The sequence below is a fragment of the Corapipo altera genome, unplaced genomic scaffold (genome assembly GCF_003945725.1).
Source record: "Corapipo altera isolate COAL_440 unplaced genomic scaffold, ASM394572v1 0, whole genome shotgun sequence".
In the NCBI taxonomy this organism is placed as follows: domain Eukaryota; kingdom Metazoa; phylum Chordata; class Aves; order Passeriformes; family Pipridae; genus Corapipo; species Corapipo altera.
This window is the reverse complement of record NW_020884872.1, coordinates 28239857-28253605: the sequence shown is the minus strand read 5'-3', so window position 1 is coordinate 28253605 and position 13749 is coordinate 28239857.

The following is a 13749-nucleotide window of genomic DNA, read 5'->3' as shown; positions in this document are numbered from 1 at the left end:
TGAGCTAATTTGATGACTATGCTATAGTTATGGCCTAGGGAAGCCATATAGCTATAAAGACTAGAACAGTTTAGAATAAAATTGCAGTTAAGGAGCTGTTATGGTGCCGGGCTAGCACATAGTTCAGCTCCTGCTCCTTTCCAGAGTTTGTATGGGACTACAGAGAAATTTCTTACTGCCTGACCATGAGCTGTAGGAATTTGGTAACACTTGAACACTGGGAATGGCACTGGAGATCTGTTTGGCTCATGAGGGAGTCCAAGCTTTGAGCAGAGAATCCAAATAAGAGCGTGCTAATGCCAGTTGCCCTGATCCTGTCTGTCTGTCCTCAGCAGCTTGCAGCTCATGCTGCAGCCCCTCTGCTGTGTCCTGAGTCAAATTGTGTCTGATGGCACCAGAGATGCTGCTCTCAGAGAAGAACAGTGCTACCTCTTTACATGCTCCAAGTTGGCCACCAGACCCCCAAGGGCTCAGTTCAACAGGCTATTGGGACTTTTTGAACCTAATATGGCTGCACAATTTTTATCTGGTGTTCAAAACTAGCCTATGGCTTTTTGGAACTGTAGATGAAACAGGGTTGTGTTTCTAGGATGTGAAGCTGGGTACAGAAAGGAGGAAAGGAGAGGCAGGAGGGTGCATCAGACCTTTTGTTTCTGCTGCCACTAGCAGTGCTGGAGAGGTACCATGAATGACCACTGCTTTCTCTGTGTCTTCACCTCCTCTGTGATGGCAGCAGCAGTGGCTGAGCTGGCTCTTGTGTATGTGCATGAAAGAGGCAATAATATTGCTGTTGCCAGTTTGTTGCAGCAAGAAGTTTCCTTCCATAGATGATGCACTTGCTGTGCCTAAGCCTCAGTTGACCTGCTCACCCGGTGGGTAAAGGAAGTTTTGTCCCAACTAGACATCTGCCACATTTATTCCCAAGGGTAACTCATCTGCATTTGTGAAAACTTACATATGTTTTTCATTTTAGGTTTGCTGTGACATTTTAACCTTACATGCAGGAGAGGATGGGATTTCTAGACATTGGGGTTGTTGCTTGCAGTGTCAATACAGTGATGCAGTTTGGTCGCATCTGGACCAGAAAGTCTCCAGCTCAGTCCTGTTCCATTTATGGGTTGTATCTTGCAGGTCAAACAGCTGTAGAAACTTTTTTTAATCACTAGTTTAAGAAGATATATCTCTGGATACATCCACAGAGTAGATCTGTTGAGGAAGCAGGTGCCAGTTTTCCATAGTTACTTTTAAGAGCCAAATTGTGCCTTAGTGCTGATTTTTAGTTTTAAGGCAATACTGAGTATTTAAAAACCCTTCTTTCTTTTTTATTATTTTTTATTTGATCCAGCTGGAGCTCATACTTCCTCTTTAACTTTTTCTTTTATTATTTAAAATCCTTAATTATCTGAGACAAAATTGGTAAGAAAATCTGCAGAATCTAGGGATTCCACAGAGCTCTCTCTATAAACACTCAGGCTATTCACTGTTGCCAAATAGACATGTGCCAACTCTGAAACACCCACCCACTCCCTCCTTCTGCTGCAACAAACTAATAAGCACATTGATTACATTCATTTAAGGAAAAACACTGCTCTTTTAATCTTTACATCCCGCATGCTTTAGATTTCTGATTACGAGAGATATCCTGTTTATCACACATCATGTGGTGAAAAAGCTACTTGACACACCTCAACGCATTAGATATTTTAAAAGAATATTTTATAGTGTACCAGCAAGTGGTAGTAGGAGATAATTATCATTTCCTGCAAGCTCTTCTACTATTTGCAAGATGAACGAGAGGTCTCTTAAATGTGATTTTTGTAAAGGTCCCTTAAATGCCTTCAATCCCCTCAAACAAAAATGTTCACACGCAGTTTCTCTCTTCTTCCCTCTCCTCTCACCACTTTCTCCCCTCCCCAAATCTGGAAGAACTTTGTTACAATGATATGAGACAACACATAATGCCTATTTTACTGCCCTGTAGGAATCAGTCATTAAGAATGATAATTATATAGTTACATGTAGGTGCGTATCTGTATATATACATATAAAAGAGAATACAAAATCATACATATGTGTTGAACATGCCAATATATATTATATATTATATTATATATGAACATATATTGATAAGATATATAGTGCACATTTAAGTGCAAAAGTTGAAACCCACCTTTTTTAAGAGCAACTTTTTTGATTTGAGGACTGGCAGGAATGTCCCAAGCCAGGTGCATAATCCTTTTCAAATGTCCTGTGCAGGTATGTGTAGTTATATACACAGACAGGCTTCCTTTCCTCCAGCAGACCATTGTGGAAGAAACCCAACAAACCCCATGGCCATGGAGCTGGCCAGTGGCCAGGGTCTGGTCCTGGTCAGGTTCCTTGGAAGTGTTGGTGCAGGGAGGGGAGACAGGTCCCTCTTGGGGGCAGCTGGTGCTGGTTACGACCTCTGAGCAGCTCAGAAATGAGCAACAACTCATTGAAAAGCTGTGGAAAACCTTTCTTGAAATCCTCCTCTGGGCCTGTTTGAGTTTACTGTGGTAAATGTTTGTCACAAATGAGTGATTTGGCCACTTAAGGTATTAAAGTCAAAGGTATTGGCAAAAGCAGGGTTTTATATGATTTTGTGAAAATATGACTTAGAAGAGTTTGACGGCATGGTTTAATCTATTACTTACTACACAGCTTAAAGCATCCAAAGGAAGATCAAAGCTGGAAGAAATTTGAAATGATTTGCATGGAAGGTAGGAATGCAAAAGGGGTAAGGGTGCAAAGGATATGGATGCAAAGACAAGGTTGCAAAAGTGTTTAGCAGCACTTAATCATTGAGTAGGTTAACATTTACAAAAGGATTCAATAGGGTTCACTACAATTATAAAAATGACTTAGCTATAGATTTTAGATAGTAACATTCATACCATAATCTATTCAGAAGCACACAGGTAAACAGGTGTGTGCACCTATTTATTTGTGTGTAAAGGAACCTACCAAAAATCCCCCTCAGGTTCAGTAAAATACATCAAATCCCTTAGTGTTTCCCAAGAGGCGAGTGTTGCACCTTGAGGAGCATGGAGATATGGGGGGGGGGGGAAAATCAACATGGACCTTATCATCCGTGATGGTTCTTTGCATATCACAAGCTTGAGGGTTTGTGAGCTCTAGGGGAGGTGCTAGCACATCCTGCTGCAGCTTAGGAGAGCTCAAAGGGCCTCCCCTGGGGTCACTGTTTACAGGGTCACAAGATGATTGACTTTGGTCATCAGTAAGTTTCCATCCTGGCCATAACCCAAGTCAGTAACCACTGGGCTGTTTTCCTGGAGTGCAGTAATGCCGGTACCATTCTGCTAAGGCTGCGATTCACAAATGGTACTACTCCACTGGCCCTGCAATTCAGGTAAATGGTTTACCAAGCCTACAAAGGATACCTGTTTATCCTTTGTTTCCCACCTTGTTTGGGCAGCTGATGTTTCTGGTTGTTCCCACCTCTACCATGCAAGGGCTCCTGGTATGACCATGGAATGCCTCATAGTCCAACTGATATGGTCAAGGGATCTTTCCCTGCTCAGTCCCTTCAGTCAGAGCTTATCAGGAGTTTCTGAGACTGTAGAGCAAGTCTGAGGATGAAGGTGGGTGTTGTGCACACCAAAATTTTGGATACTGGCATTCAGCACACAGGATCTGCAGAGATACCCTGGCTACAGCACTGCCTGTGCCCCTAAAGGGAATTGGCATTTGCAGTTCTGATTTCTAAAGCTTCTGAGGCTCCCAATCATACTGAGAGGCTTCTACAGCCTCTTGAAAAACTCCTCAAATTCAATAACTTGGACCAGATTCTTGAGGTATTTACGTTCAATGAGTTTGGGTGTCCAAGCATGACCCCTGTTTGGGATATAACGTTCCACTTGTTGTTGCTTCAGGCCACTCTCCCACTCATACCGAGAGGGAGCAGCTTCCTGTTCTACCAGCAGCCCAGTCAGTCCCCAACTGAGACTGAGGGAAGAAGAGCCACAGGAGCTAAAATTTGCTGATAATCAATTCAAGTCTGTATTGTTTACTTCTGAAGAGAAAGGTTGGCCTTGCTCTCCTCGTTTCATTGCAGTATGCTCTTTCCCACTGCATCACCAGTGATGCAGTTATAGCACCAACATTTAAAGCATCAGTTGATAATAATTGCTATAGTGTAATACCAGCCTGCAGTTTTCAACAGGAGTTTCAGAAGGGAGCTGGGAAGGGCTGGACAGAGAGTTTCCATGGATATTAAGCTCAGTGCCTGAACTGGTTCTCAGGAGCAACATTCAATGCAGGCTGCATGCCAAGTACAGTGGGAAGGGGAACAATACAGAGCTGTGGATTAAGTAAGAGGAGATAAAAGGAGGCCCTTCTGCAAGTGGTATACATGAACATGAGTTTGTAAGAGAAATGATACTCTGCCAGTTGGTGAGAAAAGTAACTGTGCAGCTGCCAGTGAACTTTAAAAACTTTATTTTGGAGACTCTAAGGGAGACATGGAGGGAAGGTGGCTCTACTCCACAGAGAAAGGCAGAGTGTGAAGGGAAGCACCGCAGAGTTACAGTCTCCTCCTTGCTCTTGCATTAAACCAACAGATTTGGATGTGTGTGGGTATGTATGAGGTTGGGGAGGGTGTTGGTTTGTTAAATGGGAAAAACACCCAGAACCTAAGTAATAAACCAGAATTCTGATTCATTCACTTCACTTGAAATAACCTGAGTGAAAAGGGTTGATGTTAGGACACCAGCCATATTTGCTAACCAGCAACATCCCACAACACTGGGACAGCGCTCTGCCATGACAGTGCTGTGTGTAGATTCCAAGTCTCAGTATTTCACACCCATGAAGATCTTGACCACAGTTCAACCTTGAGCCTGGCAGTGCTCTCTGAGAGCTTGACAAGGCATTATAATGCAGAGGACAGTATCTGTAGATTCCCTGGCATTTTACCCTGCAACATATCTACAAGCAAGAACCATCCTGTGCTGGCTCTGACAGTAGAGCTTTGCTTTTCTTTCTCTAGGAAGGAGAGGATATCTGCAGGTATGGGAGAAATCTGTTTGGATCTGATGTGTCTTTGCTACTCAACTTCAATATTTGTGATTCTGAATTCAATGCCATGTGCTATGATAATAGGGAACAGAAATTTGTGCATCTGTAAAACCAGTCACCATAACCCAAATAACTAGTGGGCATGAGGCAGTGTGAGTGATTAAAACTGACTGTTCCCGTTTGTCACCTGGAGTAAAACCTGTGGGATTAACATTTGTTTCAGGTCCTGCTTGTGTAGTCATGCAATGGCTATGGCTGAAGTCAGATTGACGTTTCCACAGCTTCTCATTGTGAGTCTGGGGCCTGCTCGTATTTCTCAGTATAAGCAGGTATCCTCAGTTATGGATTCATTTTGTAGTTACCTTTAACACTATATATTGTTGTCCAAGTCCCTAAATATTTCTAAAAAGATGTATCTTTTCCTCCCTTGGCTCTGTTCGCCTATGCAGTACTAATGCAGATTGAATCTTTCAGTTAAACCCAGGTATAGACAGATATTAGAATAAAACTATCTGGAGTTGTTTTTTTTTTTTTTTTCATTCCATATATGTACAGTCTCCATAGCTATTCTGGTAGACTTTTAAAGGTGTCATTTACTAAGAATTCTTCCTAATATTTTGACTACTAACCAGGGTTTTTTCCCCTTAGAATAGCATTTCTAATGGAACAATTCAGAAAAAGCACTATCATCATATCATAATGTACTGTGACAAGAACTGTTCAGCTTTATGTTTTGGCATTTAATGTATTCTCAGCTCTTCACTGTATCTGGCAAGATACTGTAGAGAAGTAGTTTAGAAAAATTTTCATAGTAATAAATATAGGACACATTGTAGCAGATCTTCTCTTGATGTCTTCCAAAATGTGTGTGTTTCTGGTGTCTTCCAGCACAAGTAGAAGACACGAACTGAAGACTTCTATGATTCACAACCACAAAGTTTCTGTAGACTTTCCAAGATTTCCAACTAGAACTTGTCTCTGTCCTTGCAAAGAAGAGAGCAACTAGCTCACACAGAAACCCAGAATATATAGAAATCATGGCTTACAGTAGAGGGATTTAGTTGTAAAACTTGTCACTTCCAGAAACTTCATTGGGTTGCTGTTTGAATATGAATTATTTTACTTTGTTATGGGTTTGGATATAGGTCACAAATAAAGAACTTGTAAAGCTAAAGAATCACCTGAATTTTCAAGTACTGATGAGAAGCCGTCTATAGAGAGCTCAGTAGAAATTGTAAAAACATTTCTCCAAGTCTAAAGGACTTGGAAATAATTGAAAGTATAAATTTATGCTGCAGAAGCTTGTTCCTCTGGCCACATATTTCTGTTGCTCTTCCTGTTGAGATTCTGCTGCGGTGATCCTTACAGGGAGGATTCCCAGAAGGCCTGATACCTTTCAAATCTTATTGCTTATATGTTTTCTTTTCTTGACAGAACAATATGAAATAGCTGACCTTGCCCAGAGCGATATCATTAAAGCTAAACAAGATGACACTTGCACTATGTCTTGGTCAGGAGCTGTCTAAAGCACTTTCTTAGTTCTTGTGAAACAATAAAAAAAATTTCAAGCAATTGAAATACATGTGATGACAGACAAATAATGTTTCTCATTTTAAGACAAATTATTATGATATTAATAATATTATATGTATATTGATGTATATGTTTAAAACAAATAAATGGAACATTTTATAGCTCAGAAGCTCATCTTGAAATTTTTATTTAATGGTACAATAAATGAAATTCAGACTTTGGTATTTTGAAGAACCTTTGTTTGAAGGTCTACTAATGTGCTTTGGGCTAACGTCAGGTGACCAGCAGAGGTCTTTCAGGATGTTTTTTATACATCATATGAAACATAGGAAAACATATGGAGCCCAGCTGACATTATCTACCAACTATCAACTGCATTTCAGTCAAGGTGAATGGGGAGCCAGTAAGGGCTAGCAAAGGCCACCAGCTAGGGGGAGTACACAGCAATTTTCTGCATTGAACACGAGAAGACAAAAGTGAATTTTCGACAGACAGTAAATCCAGTCTTCCTTTTTTTCCTTTACGTGTGAAGGAATTCAACACAAGTTGCATATAGGTCCCATTTCATGACGCCTTTGTGTCCACATGCTTAACCGGCCAAATATTTTAAAGTCATTATTCTCTTCAGCTTTTTCTCCCCAGTGCCCCTGAATCAATGCTTCAGGGGTTTATGCAAGTACTGCTTCTGATACTATGCTTGTGCCATCCAGTGAGCTGGTGAGTGGCAGCTGCCAGTTAAAGGAGTGAGATGATGAAACCTGTTCCTGAAGCCCTTCAGACAGTACAGGTAATACCCTACTTTGGGCAGAGCTTTCCTTGCCTGCCCACGAGCTAGGTGGAGCTTCTTTATTTCAGTTTGTGCTTGCACAGGATGGATAGCACTGAGGAGGGCATATAGCCCCATAAAGAGGATTATTCTCCTTTCTGTATCACCTTTTCCCATTAGGTAATGACTGTTGTGTATTTTTCCCTGTACGCCAGAGCTTTACTAGGCTGGAGTGCCATTCACAGCACACTTCCCATCCTGGAGATTGTAGTTGACACAGATGGCTCTTTGTCGCTGAGTATATGTGAGAGCTAAATTGAATGTGAGCTCTTGTCTAATATTTAACAAAGCACATATTGAGTTAATGACTAATGTGTCATTATTGCAGGAAGCTTTTAGTTCCGAAAGGTCAAGTGGTTCATTTGAATATTGCCCAAGTATCTTTGCCCTGTCAGGTTTTTTTTCCCTAAAGTTAATTTGCTATTGTTGTGATCATGTCTGACAAGTGGTGACTAAAAGCAAGGGCAGGTTATTGGAGTCTGTTTCCATGACATTATTTTACTGGTATTTAGCAAGTTGGATTTACTTAGCTGAGCATCTCATTTGCATGGGCCCTTATTCAGGGATGAAAATCCAGTTTTGAGCGTAGGTCATCTTCCATGGGAATTATTTGCAGCAGAATGAAAGGACTTCGGGGAAGTGATAGAAAAGTGGACAAAGTTAATGGAGCTAGAAGAGGTTACTAGAGCTACCAGAAGAGGTTTGCTGTGCATTCACAGGTAGAGGAGTAGGCTTAGGAATTATTGTGGAATATAAATGTGTAGTGGCTGAGTACTAGTAAAGCACCATGGAAACAAGTTTCTGTTGCACTGACATTAATCACATAAACTTATGACATGCAATCCTGAAAATGGAAAAAAAATACTTCTCTGTGTTACTTTGTTTATGCTGAAATTTCAGTTATTTGAATGAGTTTTTCAGTGAAAAAGCAGATTCCTCTTAAACTACTTCACCATATATTTTTCTGTTAGTTTGTTAAGAAAGGGAACACACACACAGATGAAACCCACACTGTCCTACTTTCCTGCTTTCCAGTACAGGAACAGTTTATTAAGCTGGCATCTGAACCATGCAGGAAAAACACAGCTGTTGCAATTAATCAGCCCTTTTTTGCCACAGTCATTGTAGCGGCTTTGCCACCCTACAGCAGAGTGTAACGCCAAATGTTCACCTGTGGCTTTGTAACATGGGCATTTTTAGCATAGCTGCTTCTCAGGTCTGTATGCTTCAGTTTTATTTTGAATAGATTATAGATACTTTTTATTCTGAATCTTCAATTCAAAATGTTTTTTAGCGTAAACCCCTATAGCTCCAATTCTCTGGAAAAGAGATCCGACTTAGTACAGCAATGCTAATACCAAGAAAAAAACAATCAGGGAAGCTTTGCTTTCAAGGTAGTGGGTGTGGTTTGGTTTTTTTCTTTTTTCTTTTTCATTTCATTATTACAATTTCTTTATCAACTGCTTAAATTAGGGAAATTTCTTTGTTCTAAACCATCTCAATTATTTTTTTCTAAATCATTTTTCTAAGGCCATCTAAATTAAGATGGCTGTTTAATTAAGACTTGCTTGTGAATGAACCAGAAAGGTGGATAAAATGAGGCACCTCCTGGTTACATATTGTTGTACAATTTGTAAAATAGAAATGAAGCTTCTTTTCAGCTCTCAGTTCAATGATCTGCTCTGCCTTAAGCATTAGCAGGGAGAATATCCAGGAGCTAGACTGAGAACAAATATGTCAGTGTGCTAGTAGGGGGATCTAAATTAACAGTCATCAATTAATTTGACACATTTGCAGACTTCTTAGTCCAATCACCAAAGTGTCTTTGAAAAGGTATCTTTAAAAGCTTTTAAAGAGACTTCTGTGGGCCTTCAAGTAGCCTGTTAGGTGTTCTTGCAGTGGAGTGATTCTTCTGTTCAGGAACACATCTCTGCAGTGTTAGAGTTAAGGCAGAGCTACTAAACTCCTTGCCTCAGAAGTAAACCAATTTTCTCTTTGTTTACTTTGTAGTCTAAAGCTGAAAATATTTCTTCAAATGGTTCTCAATGGCTCCCTGTGCATCTTTTGAGAACAATAACAAACATGAAAATCAGCTTCACCTTTTTCATATTTAAAGATTCCAGAGAATATTGAGGGAAAAAAATTAAAATATATTAAAATATATTAAAATATATTAAAATATATAATCTTACATTCCTACTCAAAGGAACTACTCTCTTCAGGAGAAAACACTGACTGCTCTTGTGCCAAAGACTTTCCCTTCCCAAGTCCAGATCTTTACCTTCTTTAGAGCAAAATCTCCATAATTCTTATCTGTAATGCCATATTGCTTCTCCATGTAAGAAACCTTTGCTAAACGAGGGTTCTCTGTGCATCTCAGCATTGAGATCCAATAAAAGGATCAGCCCCTTTATTATGAGTTTACACCAAAAATAGGTATGAGGAAGTATTTTTGTAAATATGCTCTAATTCTTCCAAAGGCATTATTCTCTGAGACCTAGAGAACAACATCTTACAGGATTGACCTGATTTCACTCCTAGTTTGATATCATCCTTTTTCTTTTTTTTTTTAACATTTTTTTCTGCCTTATTGTATCCATAGATCCCTTCTGGTGGTATCTCTCACCTCTGACATTTAAAACACATTTGCAAACCTCCTCAGAACAGGGCGTTTCGCAGTGGGTTAGGCTGCCAGGCAAAGCATATGAACTCAGACTGCAGTGAGTGTCATAGCAAGAGCAGACCTTGACCCAAGACACTGCATTCTATTTAAATGACCAGGGAGAACCGCTTCAGGAGAGCCACCAAGGAAGGGTGACCAAAAAATACACCCACAGTGGAAAAGACACCTCCTCTACTTCAGGAAAACGTAAAATAGAATGGTTCATTTCAATAGACACCTCTCATTTCAAAAGACTGCCCCAACAGACAAATAATCTTGGAGGTTATCACTCAGGGATGCAGTGGTGCAGGCACCAGGGCAGCAGCTGTTCCCAGCTCTTCCCAGCAGGAAGTGAGGTGTGAGGGAGCTTCTTTCATTATGCCCATCACTGCCTGTGTGGAGGGGTCAGACAATGCTGTGCTGAAGCCTGAAGCAGCACTGGAGTCTGTTTATTCCATGGATCTGAAAATGTTTGACCATTGGCACTGTTCTGCACAAGTTGACAGGGAAGGAGAACTAAAAGCATTTTGATCATTAATTGGCCCTACAGATTTAAAACTCAAATGTATCCAAGGTAAATGCAGCAAGCTGACCGCAGCTGCTAACCTGTGTGAAGACAACATCCTTCTTTTTCATGCACATCAGTGCCCTGCAGATTGTTTTTGAAAGAAGGAAACAGAAAATAGTGAATGGCAAAGTGAAGGTGCCGTGTCAGTGGTTACAAGGCTGGCTAACACTCCTTAGCCTGCAGCTTTTGCCATTGCAGTCATGCTTGATTTTCCACAAGCATCTGTCTAGCCACAGCCTGCTGAGTTCTGCCTCTTACCATATGCTTCTCCCCTTCAAGCACTGCATTTCCCATAGGAACAGTTTCTAGTGCCTGTTTCTAATTACTCTGTTTCTTTCCTACTGGCAGGCAATGGCTGCTGTAGGCAGAGGTGCCACCTTTGCTCAAGGAGCAGGGCTGGCCATGCTGGCTGTGGCCAGGCATCACCTCTGCTGCTCCGCAGCCCAACCAGCATCCTGCTCACTCAGTCACTTCAGCAGCTGTGCATGATTAATGGATTATTTACCTTTTGCCGTCTGATTATTATTTTTCTGCCTCTAACCTTTTCACTTTTACAAATATATTTTGACTTTGAAATTCTGGGGATTTCACTTATAACCTTTATGTTTATTGGTGAAGTAGCTATTATTAGACTGTTTTTCCCCTTCTTTCTAATTCTGGAGTTTAATTATACTTTTCCTTCTGCCTTTTGGTACAGGTGCAATGATTACATGGCATTAAGTCTGTTTCATGATCATTAAGTAGGCTTGTTATTGTCCTTTTGTATATATTTTAAAGTTGTAAATAAGTCAGCTTTCTAATGAATCTGCCTGGTAAAACTTTGCTGCATTACTGAGGGCCACTATGGTTTTATGAAAAAAAAAAGGCCTTTAGTCAGGTACAGTCCCTGTCCCTTTCCAGCCACCAGCACAGAGAGGTCAAAGTGATGAGAGAATTGCTGCACCTGAGAGTGTGGCCAAAGACTTGCAGGTGGGACAAGTCAAGGGGAAGAGGGTAGGTAAGGAGGGGAACAGCAGGACAGAGATTTTGTTTGACTCATCATTCCCAACACCCCAGGAGCAGCCAGGAAGGTAGTCCTAAAAACTGGGTGGGCACTGGGGGATAATCTTATTTTTCCTCTGCCTTTCCTTTTCTTTCACCTTGAATTTGACTCATTTTGCCATTCTGCTATCCTTCTCCAGCCTTATCTCTGGATTTCTTAGTCTGTTTTCATAAGTCATCTGCTAAGGGACATTGTGCTGATTCCTTCCTTAGTTTTCCTTTGGAGTGTTTCTCCCTCTCCCTGCCTTTCTGATTGCTTGTGTGCACTGACCCGGCACAGATGCTCTTGGGTCTCTTGCTCTGTTGTAGCTGTTCTCCTGCATCTCTGTAAAAAACAATCTGAATTGTGCTGAACCTTAAATATAAACATAACTACTTAAAACTGGCATTATTCAGGTACAAGTTTGTTTTTAAACTCAGGCTTGTGAGCTCAGGGCACTTGGATGAGATCCCTGACATTTTCTGTGTATGAGGGTTTTTTTCAGTGTTTCTAAAGTACAATTGATGGGATAATGTAATGTGGCCTTTTTTACAACACTATTTAAGAGGTGAAACACTAGATAGCATATTGATGCAGTGTGCATAATTTCAGAAAGGGTGAATTAATCAGCTTTATGTGTTGAGTGCGCAGGAATGGAGTTTACGTGATTACAGACAATCCACTTTAAAATAGGGTAGTGAGAGATAGCAAAAGGAATAGAAATGTCCTGAAGGTGTCTAGGGCAAGGAGCAGGGAGGAGGAAGAGAAGCATAACTCTGTAGTGTTAGTGCTCTTTTCCAGCTAAGGCTGGAAATTTATTCTCCATGATTACATGAGAGGAAAAATGTACTCATCTTTTGGGGCTCATACTCAGGTTTTAATATTTTCTTGTAAGAAACCACATTGAGTGACAAGCATGGACCTGAATAAATATCACCCCTGTGCGGTATGCACCTCTTTATGCTGTGAAAGACAGAACTGCCAGTCTTTTTTAGATCGTGTGGATTTGTTCAATGACCTTTACTGGTACCATCAGAACAAGTAGAAACATGTTGCTCCTGAGGCCAGGCTGGGTAATTCGATTGAGGAAACAACTCTAGTCAAGAATAATTGTCTGGGGCATCACCGAGTAGGCTGGATGCTGCAAATCAATCTTTGTTTTTCTTATAATACTGTTATTGTTCTGCTGTAGGGTGAGTGAGACTAAAGTTGGTACTAGTCTCCGGTGCATCTCTTTGTTAGTGCGCTTTTAGAAGAGCAGTGTAGGTATTGAATAGGTTTTCCCTTGGGTGCCCAGCCTCCCACCTACTGCTGGATGTGGCTGAAAGAAAGCTTTCATGGGAAAAGGCCAAATGAAGGACAGCCTTGTAACCAGCTTTGCTGCACAGCTGAGTATGTGGTACATTTGCCTCCAACTTATGTGCTCACCACAGTGCTGGAGCTGGTTCTCTCTCTCTGCAGCACCAGGCAGCACCTGTAGCGGGCAAAGTTGTACTGGCAAGTACAGGTTATACTAGAGAGGACTCAAACTTGTACCAGTGCTTTGTGCTTTCTTTACATTGTCGTTATATTACCTACTGGAAAGTACAGTCAGCATGAGCACAGTTTTAGCACCGCCACTATCACTTCGCAGGTAGAGCATGACAGTAATTGAGAAGAAATATAAGATCCTTTTCTACCTTGGGTACACATTTCTTCAGCTCAAATGTTACAACGGATGGGAAAAAAAGCTCTTTGTGTGTTAGAGCATTCCCAGTGCTCCAACAGCAGGGGGACAGTTCTGCAAAGCAATGGCAGGTGATGAGGCATAAAATAAGCATATCAAAGCTGCTAGGTTTTTGTATGATTTCCACCACTGGGACTACTTCAACAAGACATCTTATCAGTTTTCTGCAATGGGTCTGACCCCATGCTGCAGGTAGCATGCCAGATCTCAAGTATCTAGATAAGACATGATGAATAAATATCTTTTCCTCCACCTCCCTCAGTTTACCTCCACCAGAGACAGAGGTCAGTCTGAATAGGCCCAAAAATGAAGAGAACTTGAAGAGAACTGCCCAAAAAGGCTGGGTAGCTTTAGT